Raw genomic sequence first — 19,151 nt, forward strand, 5'->3', positions numbered from 1 at the left:
CAACTTCAGAGCACGATGATGTGTCCTCATGGCCAGAGGCCCCTGCACCTGAAGCTAACAAAGCTAATGGTCCCCACTTTCAAGAGCCCCTGCCACCACCGTAGGCCTAATTTTGTACTTGTAATTTTTTTCTTTTTATTAAATAGAAAAACGTAATAGCATAGCCTTCAGGTCACCAAAACCTGACCACAGAGATCATGATGGCAGCCCTTCTTCATGAAACAATAAAATGAAAAGCCATTTCCACAAGATCTCTGTGTAAATCTACTAGGGAACCTCATCCTGGACTGAGAGGAAGAGGCCTGGGGAGGAGGGGGCCATCTGCGGCACACAGAACCATGGGCCACCTGTCCCACGATGGACTTTAGACCCAACCCTCACCCTCAAGGAACTTCAAAATAGACACAGACAGAGAGCTGTGGACAAGATTTTATTTTTTTTAAAGAAATCCCTGATTCTCTCGCAGGTTTTGTTTCTACCGAGAAACAAATATCTTATGTGTATAATGTTTCACAAAAGACTTAAATTGTTATCACCCCAACTTGATGCATTAAGAAACTGAGGGAGAGAAGTTTATCACATTGTGCAAGATTAGAGAGAGGCAAAAAAAAAAAAAAAGATTAGAGAGAGGCCACTTCGGACACTATATATAAGCCCAAGCCCCTGTTCCAGTGCTCACACTAGAAAGTGGGATATACTGCCCCTTTCCTGCCCTCTCCCTGCAGTAAATGTCTGAAGAGTCTTTTCTGTGCCACCTGGAATCACAATCACTTCAATTTTCCACAAAGGGCTATGTCACTCCTTGGAGGATGTGTCAAAATGTATATGTTGAATGGGAGGAGAGATTTGTATTTTCTGTTTCTCAAAGGAAACATGGCTTAAAAGAAACTGAAAAGCACTTTTCTAGTCTAAGTCTTCATTGTGCAGAGAAGGAAACGGAGGCTCGGAAGAGATGAGGAAAGGGCCTTATTAACAAATATTGCCTCAGCGCAGCACCAAGCCAGCCTTGGGCACTGCTGGGGGAGGATCTGGAAGGCCCAGGAGAATGAGTCTTAGAAAAAGGAAAGAGAAGAAGCATACAAGGCCCCGTCTCTACACCACCATACTATGAAGTTCCACCAAATTACACAGTATGGGTGCAGCCAACATTAAGGTGGGCTAAACCGGTTATAGAAACCTGGAAGTCTCAACCATAGTGGAAATTCCAACATTTACTATGTTTTTTTTCCCAGTTCAAGCATCAGCTCAGTGGGTGCTCTGTACCAGGCACTACACGAGGCCTGGAGTTCTCCCAAATACACAACTCTTATATCACGGGTGCAAAACACAAACAGGCGCACCAGAAGGAAAATGCCCACAGATAAGGTGGAATTACTGAAACTGAAAGCAGCCAACCAGCATATATTATTAGGAAAATCGATGCTGCTAGAAATAAACTCATGGACATAGAAAGCAAACTGTGGTTAGCAGGCAGGAAAAGGGGGGTTAACAGATACACATTAATAAATATAAAATAAATGACAAGGACCTACTATATAGCACAGGGAACTATATTCAATTTCTTGTAATGAGTTGTACTAAAAACAATATAAAACATATGTAGAAACATATGCATATGTTTATAACTGAATCTCTGCTGTACATCTGAAACTGACATTCTAAATTGACTACACATCAATAAAAAATAATTTTAAAAAATAAGTAAAAATAAAGCAACGCCATTTAGAAAAAATAAAAGAATACTCTGATCCCCTTAGCTGTAGGTGCTGGAGAATTCTGGTTACAAACACCAAGTCCACTGGGTCACTCCAGCACTGGCTGTCACTCTTTCTGACCATCAGAGAGTCACTTGGCTTCAGTGAGTTTATTTTCTCTTCTGTGAAAGGCTTCAGTTGCAACTAACGATGTATCTCATCATTCACAAACCCAACAATTAATGAGGACTTCCCATGGGCCAGGCTCTGGAAATATGAAAATAAAGGGTCTGAGATATATTCATGGGTAGAAGAAATTTATGCCATAAAGACATTAATTCTTCTTGCTTTGATAGACAGATTCAATACAATTCTGTTTAGATTTCCTATCAGATTTTTTATGGGTAACAAGATAATTTATGGTCAGGAACAGCCAAGAAACTTCTTTAGAACCAGCACTGGGAAGGTGTGGATAGGTCATTCATTTCCACTGGTCTTTCTGAAGTGATGAAAACGTTCTGGAATATTAATGGTTGCACCACTGTGAATATGCTAAAGCTGCTGAATTGTAGGATTTATGTGGGTGGACTTCATGGTGTGTGAACAATATCACAATAAAGATGTTAAATGAAAAAACATTTCTTGACAATTATTTTTCCCTCTATACAACTAGTCTGCCCCAAAATTTAAGAAGAACAAAAAAACCAAAACAAACCAAATTTTGCCAGGAGCTCTTTAGGACTGCAATGTCCCTGAGTCTACAAAGCCTCTGGTGGTGCTGTTCCTGTTAACACACCCTAGCTGGATTGGGCTAGTTAGGGACTGTAACTATTTTTTTAACATCGACGGTCACACGTTTCACCCTGGGAGAGGGAAGGATGGAGGATGTCACAGCCTCATGCCTTCAGCTGATTTTTAACTGAACCAAGCCTTGCTTTCAACACTGTAATCCCTCTCACTATAAAAACAGTGACATCATCAAGCACCGCCATCATAACACTTGAAAGTGTTCAAGGTACTTACCTGGGGCAGAAACACTGAGGGAGGAGACGGAAACTCGCTCAGCACTGACGCTCCCTTTTCCCGACTCCACCAGGAGAAGCTGGGGTTTACAGCCGGAGGCACTCAGCTGGGGGAGCAGCGCAGACGCCACTGAGCTGGTCCCCAGGGAGAGGGAAAGGGAGAGGAGGGCAGCCCCGGGGTCGCGGGGCAGGGAAAGACGGGGGGGGGACGCGGGCTGTAGCCCCACTCAGAGGCCAGCCCCAGCCCCAGCCGCCCGACCCATCCGGGTCCGCAGACCCCGCCCGCCCGGGACACAGCCCGCCCAGGGGCGGGGACGGGCCGGCCTCCGAGGAGAGGCAGCCCGGGAGGAGAGGACTCGCGGGTGGGAGAGGGGAAAGGGACGCCAGCCACGGACACAGGGGAGAACGGCTGGGGCGAGAGGCGGCAGGTGCACACCTGGCCCTGGACAGCTGTGGCCGGGGCGCCGGGGCAGGAGCAAATGTCCTACCGGGCGAAAGAGCTGAGGAGCCTTTGGGGCCATTCCCCGGCTCGGAGCTGGAGCTTCCAACCCTCATTCCAGCTGGCAAAGACTGCGCATGCGCAGGAGGGCCAGCGATCCTCTCCGAGTTCTGTGAGAGAAGGTGGGGAAGCAAGGGACGGAGAAGATGGGAGGAGGACGGGAGAAGGGGAAAAGTGGAGGAAGAGACATGGACAGGAGCAGAGAGAAGGCAGGGATCTGGAGGGTGGAGGAGAGTAGCAGAGATGGAGAGAAATAGTTTTAACTCTGGGGCATCCTGAAGGAGGCAGCAGTCCTGCCTCTGCACACTTCTCTAACCCTTCAAGGCCCGCAGCTCATATTTTACCTCCCTGGTCCAGCCCTCCACACAAGGCCTCTGCAGGACACCTACGGGGATCACACCCGTTGCCGCAAAGTGGAGCTGGGTTTCTCTTGCTCTGGGAACCAAGCACCCGCAGGTGTTGTCGCTGAGAACTACCTTGGAAAGAGTACATATTCCCCTTTTACATGCTGGGACACAGGCAGGCAAGATGTCTGCCTTACCTCCACTGTCCCAGGTGATGTGCTGGCGGGGAGCGGGAGGTACGAGGTCAGATCCGAGGAGCATACTGCCTGAGTGTTGGTGCATAGTCCCCATCCTTCCAGGGTAAACCACACCCCACCCTCGGGGAACCATCAAGGGCACACAGTATGTCCCTGGGTGTGGGATAGCTGCCCTCAATTCCAGTGCCCAGCTTGCTAGGAAGATAGGAGTGTTACTGAGTCCAAATTCATTCTCCTTAGTGCAGGACAGGCCAGTAAGTTGGGAGACCAGGTGTTGGGGCATGGAGTAGCAACTTTCTGTAGACCTAGATGGCAAAATAATGTCCTGGAAAACCATCTCCCCAAGTCAGAATTCAGGCTCCTTTCCTACGTGCTTGGTTGTTGCAATCTTCTTGGTGTAGGAATTCTTTGTTGTTAGAATCCGTTGTTCTTGCAGCTATCTGCCTGGGTCAGATCCCTGTAAACCTCCAACAAAACAAACGTTATTTTCTATTATGTAACTTGTTATCTTTATATGAATGGAAAAGTGTTAAATATCCTTAAAGGTCAGAGCATTCAAAATAGGCTCTCCTGTATATTTTAGGCTCTAGGCAACATTGTTTTACAAGCAAGATGAAGCCTAGGAGACAGAGCACAGGGTTACAGTCAAAGGAAAAGATCTAATATGGAGTCAGATTTGTTCTTTTCTATTACCAGGGCAGAAGACACTTGAGGTTTTAAATCCCTTTAAGTTAAAAATAAGTAATACTTTAAAGGAATTTACATACATAGGTCGGAATGTGCATAGCATATCTGCAAAACACACAAAGGATTGTAAAGAGTGGCATCTCCAGGGAGGGCTGAAAGAAGAGAAGATGAGGGAAAACTTCTTTCACTTGTGTATTTTTGTGCTCTGTTTGAATTTTTTTAACCACATGCATGTATTTCTTTTTCAGATAAAAAAAATGTGTAATGGAGCAAAGGAGTAGCAAGCTCAGCAAACACAGCAGCCATGGAATCACTGAGCCATCAATTTTGATTTTAGCCAGGAAGCATTTATTGACTCTCTCCTATGTGCCCAGTGCTGTTTTAAGACTTCTTTTATTTTTTTTTTATAAAATAATAAAGTGCTATTCCTCACCCCTGCCCATGGCTGGTGGAAAACCAACTGAGTTTTTATTGAGTTGTTTTCCAAGAAGTAGAGATCAGTTATAAACAGAACACATCTTCAGGGCAAAACAGGCGGAGTGGTTTTCCAGCAGGCTAGATAGCTATGAAGGGTTTTCAACAGAGGCACACAGAGGCTGAGAGAGATAGCCTCCAGGACCCTACGAAAAGCTGCCCAAACTGCCTTCTCCATGGCACTACTGAAATAGGAAAGAAAAAATCTGACTCCATACTAGATCTGTTACTTTGAATTTAACCATGTGCCCTGTTTCCTAGGCTTAGTCTTGTTGGTTCTGCACCTTTTGTAAAGCAATGTTGCCTAGAGCCTGAAATATACAGGAGAACCTATTCTCAAGGCTCTGACTTTGAAGGATATTAACACTTTTCTATTCACATAAAGATAACAAGTTACAGAATAGAAAATAACATTTGTTTGTTGGAGGTTTACACGGATGTGACCCAGGTGAAGAGCTGCAAGAACAAAGGATTCTAACAACAAAGAATTCATACACCAAGTTTGCAACAACCAAGCATTCCCACTTCCCATTTTTAATATAAGAAGAGCCTGAAATCTGACTTGGGGTGATGGTTCCTCAGGACATTATTCTACCATTTCTCAGCTGGCTTTCCAAATTAAAGTAGCTATTTCTTGCCCCAAAACCTGGTCTCCTGATTTATTGGCCTGTAATGCACGAGCAGAGCAAGCCTGGACTCGGAAACACAGACATTGAAAGTACCCATTTGGTATATTAAATGACCTGCTTCTACTCATCTTCCTGACGTTTTATTCTCTTGACCACTCCTGCTATGTTTATGAAAAACCTGTCATGTGGACACATTTCCACCTCTAGCCACTACCCTTCCAGGTAAGAACTGATGCCAAGAAGGCAATGGAAGTTGCTAGAAGGTATTACCTGGACAAAATAGAGCAGAAGTGGGTTCTGGCTGATGTTCAGGAGCAGGCTGGAACACCTGACAAGATGTTATAAGTACGGATAGACAGCTGGGCACCAAAGGAGAAGCTTCTAAACTTCCATGAGGGACTTGTTGGATAGGAAGTAAAAGTCCCAGACTATAGCTAGGATCCCACCACGAGCTTCCTGGGTGAGTCTGGGCAAGTAATTTAAAATCTCTAGGCCCGTGCTGTCCAACATGGGAGCCACCAGCAACATGCAGGATTATGAAGTTATTCTGTAGCCAGACAGAATTATAAAAAGACATTTTATTGCAAAGGCCCAGCAGGTATAATATTTAAAAACGTTATTGGTTATCTTGACCTAACGAGTTATTTTTGTATGTGTAGGTTTCTGTGGTTTGTAAGGCCTGTGACTAATGATTCCGTTACAGTGATGTATTTTGAAATTATAAGTTACTAGACACAGTATCCTCATATCACAGTTGAAAAAACTGATCCACATAAGCAAGGTGATCTGACTTATTAGTTATGAGCAGGGGCTCTTGGGCCAGCCTGCCTGAGTATAAATTCTCACTCTGCCTCCAGGGGGTTCTGTGTGAATCTTGGACAAATTATTGTTGTTTTTGTTGTCGTTGTTATTATTTGTGCCTCTTTTTCCTTACCTTTTAAGTAGCGAGGAATATGTGGACTCTATCTCTTACTGTGTTGGCAGGATTAAATGAGTAAACGTCTGTGCTGCCCACTTCCCTGGGTTTCAGCATTCTCCAGGCAATCAGTGCCAAACTCAGAGGCATTCTCCACTGTCTTCGTCAGTCTGGGATGCTGTAACAAATTACCGCGTGTCGGGTGGCTTAAACAACCAGCATATTCCTTATGGTTTGGAGGCTGAGACTTTCAAGGTCAATGTATCCTTGAGAGGATTGCCAGCTCGAAGATGGCTGTCTTCCCAATATCTACATATCCCAGAGAGCAGAGAGAAGCAAGCACTCTGGGGGCTTGCATAAAACACTAATCCCATTCATGAGGGCTCTACTCTCATGACCTCATTTTATCCTACAAATCACCTCCCAAAGGCCCCGACTCGCAATACCATCACCCTGGGAGATGGGGTTTCGACATACGGATTTTGAGGGGATGCAAACATTCAGTCCACACATCGGCTAAGTCTCCCCAACATGCAGTCATCAAACCTGTAGCTAATTTCAAAGTAATATTTATATCTCTCTGCCCATTTCCATTCCTACATCCACTATCACTGAAGCCCTGTTACATTTTATTCCTTATTTTTCTGGTAGAGATTTAATTGATTCCTCTAACTCCAATGCTCCCCTCACTCCAGTCTGCTTAACAGCCCTGCCAGGTAAGTCTTCCTTAAAACACCTTCCCATTTCACCTGGTTGTTTTTTAGGTGTAAATGTCAGAATCCTCTCCACACCCCATCCTATACCTTTAATCCGTTACACTACGGCTCACTATGTTATTTTCCTTTTACCAATGTAAGAAATTTCCATAAGCTTAAGAGCTTAAACCAGCACAGATTTATCAGCTTATGGCGGTGGAGGTCAGAGATCCAACACAGTTCTCACTGTGCTAAATTCAAGGTAGCAGCAGGTTTCCTTCCTTCTAGAGGGTCTAGAAGAGAATGTTTCCTTGTTGTTGCTGTTTTTTTCCAGTTTCCAGAGGTCACCCACCTTCCTTAGCTTGTGCCCCACGCCTTCCTCCATTTTCATGGTCAGCAGCCTTTCTGAACATTGCTCTATGGCTACACCTCCCTCTGATTTTAAACTCAGCTGGGAAATGTCCTCCATTTTAAGGACCCCTGTGAATACATTCGGCCCACCTGGACAATCCAGGCTACTCACCCTATTGTCTCATCTCAGGATCCCCTTGTCCCATCCAATTCAGGCATTATGGATGTGGCTGCGACACTCACCTGTGTAACATTTCCTCTCATGAGCATTTTATGGTTCAAGGCACTTATGAATGACTTTTTGTTTTTCTTCCTTAGCCTTTCTACATTCAGTATGTCTGGTGGATTATATGAATCCTTTTTATTTGTTCCCCTGCACTAATCTTTAATAATGTATCATGGGTTGAAAACGCTAACTGATAGACAATTTAGAAGACAGAAATCCTCTAAGATTTTTGTCCTAAAATATCTGTCATGCATTTTGCCATGTACAGTAACATGTCACAGGTGGCTACCCTGTGGCCGGGGAGGGACATGATTCTGCCATCACACTCCCCTCATTTTCACCAATGTGCTGATCACCTATCCAAGGCTCTATGCTCCCCGCTTCACTCACTTCCTCCTCCTTTCCATTGACTACCCTGTTCCCATCACTTCCTTCATTCAGCACATCAGGATTTCATGACCACATTATTCTCTAAATGGAAAGGGTATCTTGAATCTAATGTCTGAAAAATCTTCTTACTGTATATGCACACACTGACCTTCACATAACCCCGTCCGGCTCTTTATTTTCCTAGAATCTCCCAGAGGAATCAGTTCCATGATGATGGTGATGATGATGATGATACTGACAATGATGACAGGGACCTCTCAAGGATTCTGAAAAAGAGGGAATCAATAAAGGGAGGGAATCATTGCAAAATTGCCCCAGAGACAGGCTTAAATGTAAATAACTGCTATAGTGTTTAATGAAATTGACTAATATATAACTATTTTTAAAACTTTATATCACTGAATTTAAAATTTTAACGGGAATTCTCATTCACCAGTAACCAAGATTCAACTCTAGGACCAAAGTCTAAGGATTTTGATCTTCTAACAAATTGTCCACTAGCCTTTTAAACACGTGATCCTTTTAAAAACTTAGTGCTGGGCTGAAAATAAGCAGGATTCATATAATCTCACCAGACACAGTGAATGTGGAAAGACTAAGGAAGAAAAAAAAAAGCCATTCATAACGTCTTGAACTTCAAGTTGCTCACAGGAGAAAATGTTAGCCAAGGTGAGTGTCACATCAACATGACGCCTGAGTGGGATGGGGAAGCTGATCTTCCTCATCAGACATTTATGCTGATTTGTTAGATGCCAACACATTTTCCTCATTGGATTTGCTTCTAACAAGTATGGAAGAATTTACGTTCTACCAAAAGCAGTCTAAACATTTTCCCCTGCTGTCAGGTCTCTGGACTGAATGTCCCCACAAGAAGGACATGAATATGCTTCATAGGGAATTCTTCCTGAGAAGCAACAGGATTTTCGAGGGCAGAACTGCAGGCCCCCCATGGAGGGCTGGAAGAGGGCTACAGGGGGCACTGGAAAAACAGCAGGAGTGAGTTCAGATACTACCGCTCAGGTCGCCAAAGACAGCATTGCTATCTCTGAGGATATGACATTCTCCCAAAAGTTCCATGAGTGAAGGTACCTGTGAACACTAAGCAGGTTGTTAAGAAACAGCAGCACATAATTTGCGTCACAACTCAATTACAGTATGTTTTGATATTTGGAAAATAATTAGCCCATTGTCCTTTGAAACTGCAGCAGTAGCAATAGAAATGAAAAAGGCTGAGCCGTCTTGGAGACAACAATCAATAAACAATTCTAAATCTGCAGGATTCCTTGACGATATGCAAGCAATGAGCTAGATGTGTCTTGCAGATAGCTCTTACTGCAGGGCGCTGTCCTGCAAAGCATAGAACTAGTTTTCTCAGCAGACAGAGGGAACCAAGTCAAGATTCCAAATCTTGAGAGATTTACTATATGGCAGGAAAGATCACAAAGTACATCCAGCCAAATATGAATAAATGTAATCAAATATAATCAAATGTGATTGGAGCACAGATGAAACAGAAATTCCTTTCACCTGGGATCTAGAGAGACTTCTTCAGAAAATGTGGCTTTGGAGATGGCCAAAGACATGGGTGGAATTTTGGCAGAACAGGATGTAAGGAATTTTAAAACTGATTCTAAAATTCATATAAAAATTCAAAGGATCCCCAATATCCAAAACAATTTTGAACAAGAAAAGCAAACTTGGAAGACTTGCACTATCTGATTTTCAGCTTTTTTTTTTTTTTAAACTACAGTAATCAGAAAGTATGGTGTTGGTGTAAAACAGGAAAATAGAATAATGGAGCAGAATAGAATGTTCAGAACTATACCAACATTTATATAGACAATTGATTCTCAAAAAGGATGCAGTGGAGAAAGGATCTTTTCAACAAGTGGTGCTGGAAGAATTAGAGAGTGATATGCAAAAAAAAAAAAAAATTAACTTTGATCCACACCTCACAAAATATACAAAAATTAAGTCACAATTAATCATAGATCTTAATAGGAAATCTAAAACTATAAAACAGCTAGGAGAAAAAGCATAGGCTAAACTTTATGACCTTGGGTTTGGCAAAAATTTCTTTGCTATGACACCAAAAGTATAATGTATTTTAAAAAGAAACTGATAGAGTGAACTTTATCAAAATGAAGACTCTTCAAAGCTGTTCTAAACACTGCTAAGCAAATGAAAAGACAAGCCATAGACAGAAGCTATTTGCAGATCATATATCTGATAAAGGTCTCTCTTTGTATCTGATCCAGAATAAAGAGGTCTCAAAACTCAATAATAATGCAAACACCTGAATGAATGAATGAGACCAGAAAACACACTTCAGTAAAGATATCCAGATGGATAATAAGCATATGAAAAGATGCTGATTAAAGATGCCATTAGTCATTAGAGAAATGCTTTTAAAATCCACAGTGAGATACTAGTACACATACATACAAGAATGAATACGATTAGAAAGACCGACCTTACAAAGTGCTGGTAAGGAAGTAGAGCAAGCAGAGCTGATACACACCACAAGGAATTTACAATAGTACAACCATTTTGAAACAGTCTTTTACAGTTTCTTTAAAAAAGGTAAATACCTATCTACCATATAACCCAGATATTCCTCATCTGGTGCTTTAGAAAAGAAAAGCATATGTCCTTATAAAGACTTGTAACCAAATATTCACTGCAATTTTATTTATAATAGCTCAAGTTGTAAATAACCCATGCATCCATCAAGAAGTAAATGGAGAAACAAATGATGGTCTATCCAAACACTGCTCACAACAAACTCTTCAGTAAAAACTCAGCACAAAACAATACTCTGCTATAAGACAAATAAGCTATTAATACAGCAACACAGATGACTCTCAAAATACTTACACTGAATGAAAGAAGTCAGACAACATAGAGTAGATACTGCATGAATCCATTCATACAACGATGTTGAAAATGCAGACCAATATGTTGTGATGGAAAGCAGATCAATGGTTTCCAGGGGAAGAGATTGGGAGGGAGGGAGGGACAACAAATGGCAGGAGAGAAGCTTTGTGTGTGATGGGTATGTTCACTCTCGTGAATGTGGTCATGGTTTCTTGGGGATATACTTATGTCAAAACTTATTAGCTGTACACTTTATACGTGTGAAAATTACTTTGCCAAGTATACCTCAAAGCTGTTTTAAGAAAAAAGGCACTTCAGTCCTGATCCACCTCAGCGCCTGATTGGAGAGACATGATCAGTCCCTCAACCTGTTTGCCTAACAGGAAGGTAGAAAACCTCTCACGGAAAATAACATATGGATTTTTCATTTGCAATGTCTGCCATGTAATAAAGAATTTCAAGACATGCAACATGTCAAGACTATATAACGGATAATATGAGAATAAGAAACATTAGACAAAGGATGCAAACCCCCAGGTGATGTAGGCATCAGAGTTACCAATAAAGGCTATGAAATACTTTTAATATATTCAAGAAAATAAGGAAATTATGGGAGAATAGATAACAGGGTAAAGACTTTCACCAGAGAAATATACTGGAATGTATTTTTAAGAGAAATCAAACAGATACTCTAGAACTGAAGCTTTCAGCTCAGGAAACAGGTAAACAGAGCTAATTAGGTTACCTTTTAAGTAAAACTTTCAGTAATACCGGGTAAAATACAACAACAAATGTAACACAGAGCTAACTATGGAAAGAGAAGTTCCCAGGTGACAATACAAAGAGGACACTTAAAGCCCAGAGTGGTAATCTTGTGAGCTGATGCCACCACACCCTGGAGGGAAGGGGTTTTAATCTGCACATAGAGATACAATGTCCATTTAGGAAAAACGGTCCATACCAGATGTAGAAGACTCTTCCTTTATATCTATATAGGCAGATACAGATATGTAAATTGGCAGCAGAAGTCACAGTGACACAGGGCCCTGGGACAAGGAGTGTGAACACCTCTGCAAGCTGGGAAAGGTAGGAAGACGAATCCCTCCCTAGAGCCTCGGTGTGGAACGTAGCCTTGGCCAAACGTTGGTTTTAGCCCACTGACAATGACTTTGCACTTTTGCACAATAGAACAGTGAGACGATGAATGTGTATTGCTTTAAGCCACTGAGTCTGTGGTCCTTTGTTACAACAGCAAAAGGAAAGAAACTCAGGAACCAACATGAACATGAACCCCAAGCTGCCTGCTGTGCTGGCAGGAAGTTCTTTGTCTCTGATCCTGAGGGAGACTCCTGTCTTCTGGCAGCATCCACAAACTACCTCATGCTAACTTGACAGCTTGCAGATGGTTAAATCTTAACCCTGCACAGTTCTTGATATTTAGTTAATAAAAATGATGGTGTCATCATGGGTATTTTCCCATCTTTTAAATACCCTTCAGTCTTCTAATAAAGCTACCTCTAATTGAGAGACAGTGTAAATAGTTTTCAATCTTCATAATAAATAACTGTGGTTTTATTTGGTTATTTAAATTATGAATAATAATATTCACATTAGTAAAAGTTATTAAAATCAACATTGTTTAATGAAAATATCATTTCTTTTTGCATGAACATGTATTAACTACAATAAATGTTCCATGCTTTGTTCTACGATTTACTGTTAGAGCCTTAAAGAATAATATTTTCCTCAAAAGATATTATGGCAAAGGGATTTCTTTTGATGGAACAGTTCCTACATCAAATCTGGTGCATGGCTCAGGCCACTGGGAACCTAGAGTTGATAGAAATTAGGAGGCATTATAAACACAAAATGATTTTTAAAGAATTAAACAACTGGATGTGTGAAACAAAGAATCCGAGAATATTCTAGTGAAGTAAATGTATTTTTCAGCTTCAGCAAGACACTGGGTGAATAAATCTAAAATGAAAAAAACACCCAGAGATCAGCAGTGAGTCATGCATGCAGTGTGACTGATCAAAACCAAGTTGTTTCCAAACCAGTGTGCAGGCTTGATGCCTTCATGAATCAAGTCTGTGTGGCACCAGGTCACCTCGAATACATGTTGATGAGGTATTTATAAGCCCTTCATCATCCCAGCACAAAGCCCACACATGAGCCACAAGACCATCACCTACAAATCTGCAAAACACACAGCATGGTGAATAGCACTTTTCTTGTTCAGTAGCCGGTGGCAGGGCACTGTGAGCAGACAGAGATACAGGGACACAGAGACACAGAGGCACTTCCCCTCACTCAGCTGATAACCTTCCGTGCATTCCTGGGGACAGGATTGTCATAAAATGCACCATGGATTGATCCTCCTCCTAGGAAAGGAACGGTAGGTCTGTCCTCAGGTTGGAGCAAGGGTGGCCGGAGGATCTCAGAAGAGCTGTTTCAGCACAACCAATAGAATTTTCGGCCACCGTGACCACGAGAGACAGGTCTCCTGCCATCCCGGTAGGCACTTGGGCTCCTGACAAAAGCTGGGCTCAGTAAAGGCTTGAGTAGAAGGCACAGACCTAAGGGATGCCCCAGCAAGAGACAGGAGGTAGGGCCTGGTTTATACTGCTCTGGGTGTATCCCAGCCTCATCCGAATACGAAATCAGAAATTTGCAAAACAGCAGAGCTGGGATGGATCATCTACTCCAGACTCGTCACATTACAGTTTAAAGGGTGGCAGCCCTGGGAGGCAAAACAACGTGCTAAAGGCAGAACGTGGAAGAGGCAGCGCGAGATAAAATGCACCGTGCCAACCCCTGTTCAAGGATGCTGACACTGAGTGTGGGGCCAAGGTTTCCAACGAGGAGAATGAGACAGTGTAAATACTTTGTTCCCCCCAAAACCCCAAATATTTTTTAATGGCACAAAACTCACCTTAACTAGCTTTCTAATGAGGGCGCTCTCTTCTGCTTCTTCGTCTTTCTGTCTGTCTCCATTTCTCTCTCTCAGACAAAAACACATACAATTTTGTGAAAGGGGACTTCCTGCCATACAAAGACAAAATTCATATCTTCAAAAAGACACCTGACAAAGCACGTTTCTCAATTCAAGTCTTTGTGTGGGGTCTGGGCAACTGGCTTATTTTCTAGAACATTCGGTGGTTCGAAAATCAGATCATCTTCCCCAAAGGAAGAGTTCTGGTCCGTGTTGATGAAGCTGGGGGTGTCACATTTCATGAGCCCATTCGGCTCCTCCTCTGGCCACCTGCTGCATCTGATGGCTTCCTGGAGCCGAACATCACTGTCAAGGGCTATGGTTGGGATACTAGCTTTGGCCTTGTCGAAGTGGCCCACTTCATTGACGTAGCAGTGAAAGATGGACCTAGATTCGTCATTGACCTGCCAGAGAACATCTGGGGCACCAGCGGTCTTCCAAAGTTTGACACAAATCTGTTCAGTCTGAATCTGTTCTCGGGAGACTCTGCATTGCTATAAAGAAAACCAAAATAAAATATCGCTCACACTCTAGCTCGGTGACCTGAAGAATCATAGTTTTTGCCATCTACTGAGAGCAAACCCCTGCAGAGAGCATGCTGACAAGCACTGGAAGTGAAAGACATCACTTCTGAACACATACAATTACACCCAAGGCAAAAGTCTCAAGTGAGGACCCTTGGACAATCCTGAAAAGACATCGCTCCCTGAGAATCCTCAATATTGGTGTCTCGCACACCAGTGTTTCTCAGTGGGACAATCAGATCATCTTCATCAGATTTAGTTAAAGTGCTTCTTAAAATGCAGAATTCTGGTGTGCACACCCTCAGAGTCTCAGAGGTAAGGACAGGTAGTCTGTATTTTCATAGCCAACAAGATCACTAAACATGCTCAGGTTTAGCACAGCGGTCTACATCGGGTCACCTGAGCATCGACAATGCTGTCTCATGGGGTGGGGTGGCCATGTGTGTCAGGGTGCTGTCCTACCCACGTGACTCCCCTGATTCTCAAAACTCACAGTGCAGCCCCATTGGGCAAGAAATACCACCATTTCACAATGCATACTCAAGGCGCCCGACTGACAGATACAATCAGTGATAGGAGAGGGGACAAAACTCAGCTTCCTGATACCTTCTTTCACTTACTGTGGGACAAATGATCAATTCAATGGTAATAAATTAGTGAATGAGTGAATAAGATGACTCGTTAGTCCCACGAGTGCCTGGAAGAGCGAGCCTGGGCACACTGAGAACCGTAACAGCCCATCTACTTAATTGCCATCCTCCCCAGATCTATGTAAAGGTTACTACCACGCAGGCAGTGTCTCCTGAAGGGCAAGAATCATGTCTGAACACACTCTCAAATCCAGAACAGAACCTGACAACAATTAGGCTCTGGAGTCTGTGTTTAGCGAGTGTGGAATCTCAGTGATTTCAGCTCTTAGACCTTGCCTTCCCATCCCACCCCTCATGATATGGCCCCTAAGACCAGTTCTTTCAGGGCTGGGGCCACGGAAACCATTTACAGGACTGGAAGAATCTGATCATATAAACCATCTCCCAGATTATCATCAAGTGTCACCTGCATTTCAGAGATCAGTAATTCCAGAAGCTTTGCAGTTCAGGCAGCTGAGGGATTTTTATATCAGCTCTGTCTTCTACTGTGACTGCCTGGGTGACATCCGACAAGGAATTCTCAAAAGCCTGAGCTTTTCCTTTCAGGAATAATCTAATTAACAAATCTCGCTGACCACTCAACCAATGTGATGTGAAGATCAATGATTTACACAGGAGTACAATATTCACTAGGTCGTGGATTTAGAATCAGAGAAAAATCATTTGAGAAAGATTGACAGAATTTAGCTTTAATGCAAATTTAAGTATTCTTACCTTTCAGTAAATCATCTTCCCCTACTTATCACTTCACCCAAGTTTAAAAGATATTTGAGAACAGGGATGAGTGTGCCAGCAATCTGTGACCCAAAAACCTAAAATGTTACCTAGGAAAAAGAGAGGAGTAACACATTTTTAAAAAGCATGGTGAGGATGGCGGGGCCATCCCCCAACTCCACACTAAGGAGCTCTGAGTAATAGCTTTCCTGCCAGCCTGGGGCATCAGCTGATGTGAAAACCCACCCAGAAACCTCAATGTCCAGCAGCTCTTCCGTAACACAGGCTACACTTCCTCAGAATTAAGAATTGGGTCAAGTAACCCCTTCGCTGAAGAATAAAGACAAAGGAGAACAAGAGGTTTCTGCCCCTCCCCAGGGGAGAGCCCAGACCTTGGGCTGCATGCACTGCGCCCACCTCCCAGGAGAAGAATTAACTGGAGAAGGGCGTTCTGCGAAACTGGGGCAGCAAAGTTTGATATGGGAACAAATTGACCAGCTGGCCAGGGACAGCACTCTTCGTCGCTGCCTTGGCAGCTGCCTCCGCCCCCTCAGCACATCCTGCCCACCTCCAGTGGCTAAGCTGTCAGGGAAACTGTGCTTTGGGACCTGGGGCAAAAGAGGCTGCCCCCAGGCCAAGCTGCGGAAGAGATGGGAGCTAAACCACCAGCTTCCAAGCGGCAGGCTCCATACCCCAGCAAACACCCCGCCGCCCCCTCACCCTACTGCAACCCCGGGGCAATATGACCCGGAGAAACGTGACCTGGGAACGAGGGTCGGCCACGTCAGGCCTCCAGAGAGATGGGAGCTTATCCTCCACCTCGCCAAGGGCAGCCCCTCTCTCCTCTCCAACACCTGATCTCACAGCGCCCACCTCCCAGGAGCAACCTGACCGGGTGTGGGGTGTCAGGCGAATCTTGCGCGGGAGAGGCCATCCCCAGGCCAGGTCAGTGGAGAGGAGAAGAAGTGGCCCCATTAGGACGGGCAGCCGGATATCGCAGCTGCCTCTGCCCTTCGACCGCATCGCGCCCTTCTCCCAGGAGCAAGCTGACCTGGAGACGGGCATCCGGCTTCTTGGGCAGCAGAGGACACCTCCAGGATTGGCAGGGGGGAAGAGGAGAGCAAATTGACAGGCTCAGCGCTGCAGGTCTTCTACCCCTGCCGTCGCCACCCCCGCACCTTAAAGGCAACGCCCAGGGCACCCCTCCCCCAGCAGGTTGAATGGGACAGGTGTGTCTGGTGATCTGGGGGAGGAGAGACCACTCCCACACCAGGCAATCGGGGAGACGGGAGCCAATCCACCAGCTCCCCAAGGCAGCCACCTACCCCCGCAGCAGCCACCTCTCTTGCCCCCTGACCTCACGGTGGCCTCCTCTAGGGAGCAGGCTGACCTGGAGATGGACGTCCGGCGAACTTGGGACAACAGAGACAGCCCTCAGGGCAAACCATGGGGGGAAATGGGAGCAAATGGACCGGCTCCATGGGAAAACCTGCCGCTGCTGCCACCACCCCCAATGTACCACGCCCGCCTACCGGGGTCAGGCCGACTAGGATACACATGTCCCGTAACCCAGGGCAACAGAGACTGCCCCTAGGACAAGCCGCGGGGAAGATGGGAGCAAATGGGCCCGCTCCCCCGATGCAGGCCCCCGACACACGCCACCCGTGCACCCTGACTACCCTGCCTCCCGCCCCCAGCAGGCAAAGTGGGACAGGGGTGTCCGGGGACCTGGCGCAGCAGAGGCCGCCTGCAGGCCACGCGGCACAGACATGGGAGCTAATACACAAGCTACCCCGGGGCAGCCTCCCTATCCCCGCAGCCACCACCTTACCAGCCCCCTGACTGCACCGCACCCATCTCCCAGGTGCAACCTCACCTGGAGTCGGACCGCAGGCAAATCTCCGGCGGCAGAGGTCGCCCTCAGGCCAGGCCGCGCGGGACAGAAGAAATGGAGCTACTCCCTGGAACGGACCCCCTCCCCCTGCAGCCGCCGCCGCCGCCTCCCAGGGGCAAGCTCACCTGGAGACCGGCGTCCCGCCTCTACGGCAGCAGAAGCTGCCACTGGCTCCGCCGCGGGGGAGAGCTGAGCGAACTGACCGGCTTCCGCGCGGCAGCCCCCCTAACCCCGTGGGCCCCGCACATTAATGGCACCGTCCCCACTCAGCAAGCTGAGCGGGACAGGCGTGTACGGTGACCAGGGGCAGCAGAGGCCGCTCCCAGGCCCGGCAGCCGGGAGAAGGCAGCTATTCCAACATTTCGCCAGAGGCAGCCGCGCTCCGCCCCCCTGTCGCTGCCTCTGCCCACTGACCTAAACGCCCCACCTCCCAGGAGCAAGCTTACCTGGAGTCCAACATCTGGCGAATCTCCAGCGGCCAAGGCCCCCCTAGGCCAGGCTGCAGGGAAGAGAAGAAATCGACCGGCTTGCCCGGGCAGCCTCCCACGCACCGCCGCCTCCGCCGCCCCAAACGATTGGACTAGCCTCCCGGGGTCAGGCTGACTGCGAGGATGTGCACTTGCCTTCTAATCCTGGCCACGTGCCTGAGCACCTCCCTGCATCCCTACACTCCCCGCACCTCTGCACCCCTGCCACTATCTGCACTTCTGCACTGCCTGCACTTCTGCACCCCTGCACCCCCGCATCCCCTGAACTGCCTGCGCCCTCCACAGCCCCTGCACCCCTGTCACCAGTTACACTTTTGCACTGCCTACACTCCTGCACCCCTGCATGTCCCACACACCACCACTTGGGCCTGTGGCAGAGTCTCTGCTGTTAGACCAATGCACAGGAACTCACATCTTTGCCAGTATATGATGCATCAGTGGACGTCTGGGGTTGGCTGCAGGAAGGTACATGTTCCCGGTCACTAGCCTGGGCCACTAGGGTGATCTCTCTGAGGTCACCAAGGGCGGGCTCAGAGATGCTGTTTTCCGGGAAGAGAGGAGTTGAAACAGGTCTTGAGGGCAGAGCTGTGCTCACCAGGCCGTCCACGCTTCATGTTTTACACAGGGCTTCGGAGAAGTGAAATGGATCCAGCCAAGTAAGACCGGCCTGCTGTACGCCCACCTCAGTCCTGGGCTCTGAGTCAGACCGACTGGCTCCCACCCTCACGGCCCAGTTTTGGTACCTGAATGGTCCCTTTGAGGCATCCCATCAGTTCTCAGGAAGAAGTCTGGCTGCTTCCACACCATGGCCCTCCCTCCTGTGCTGGCCTCAGGAAGTTTCCTTATTTGGGGAAGAAGGCAGCCCACCCCTACCCCACCCCTCAC

General features: G+C 46.0%; 2 long non-coding RNA genes across 2 annotated transcripts; both read right to left on the reverse strand.

The window, feature by feature from the left end:
- Window positions 1–536: 536 nt before the first annotated feature.
- LOC141573385 (uncharacterized) lies at window positions 537–16,017 on the reverse strand. Its single transcript, XR_012499076.1, has 7 exons — window positions 15,885–16,017; window positions 13,937–14,490; window positions 8,273–8,390; window positions 6,481–6,640; window positions 3,153–3,432; window positions 2,718–2,823; window positions 537–1,961 (listed from the first exon to the last, which is right to left on the reverse strand). It is a non-coding gene; the product is annotated as an uncharacterized LOC141573385 (long non-coding RNA).
- Window positions 16,018–16,728: 711 nt separating this feature from the next.
- LOC141573386 (uncharacterized) lies at window positions 16,729–19,115 on the reverse strand. The gene is made up of 3 exons (XR_012499077.1): window positions 18,679–19,115; window positions 17,210–18,277; window positions 16,729–16,956 (listed from the first exon to the last, which is right to left on the reverse strand). It is a non-coding gene; the product is annotated as an uncharacterized LOC141573386 (long non-coding RNA).
- Window positions 19,116–19,151: the final 36 nt, after the last annotated feature.

The sequence above is a fragment of the Camelus bactrianus genome, chromosome 15, assembly GCF_048773025.1.
Source record: "Camelus bactrianus isolate YW-2024 breed Bactrian camel chromosome 15, ASM4877302v1, whole genome shotgun sequence".
NCBI lineage: Eukaryota > Metazoa > Chordata > Mammalia > Artiodactyla > Camelidae > Camelus > Camelus bactrianus.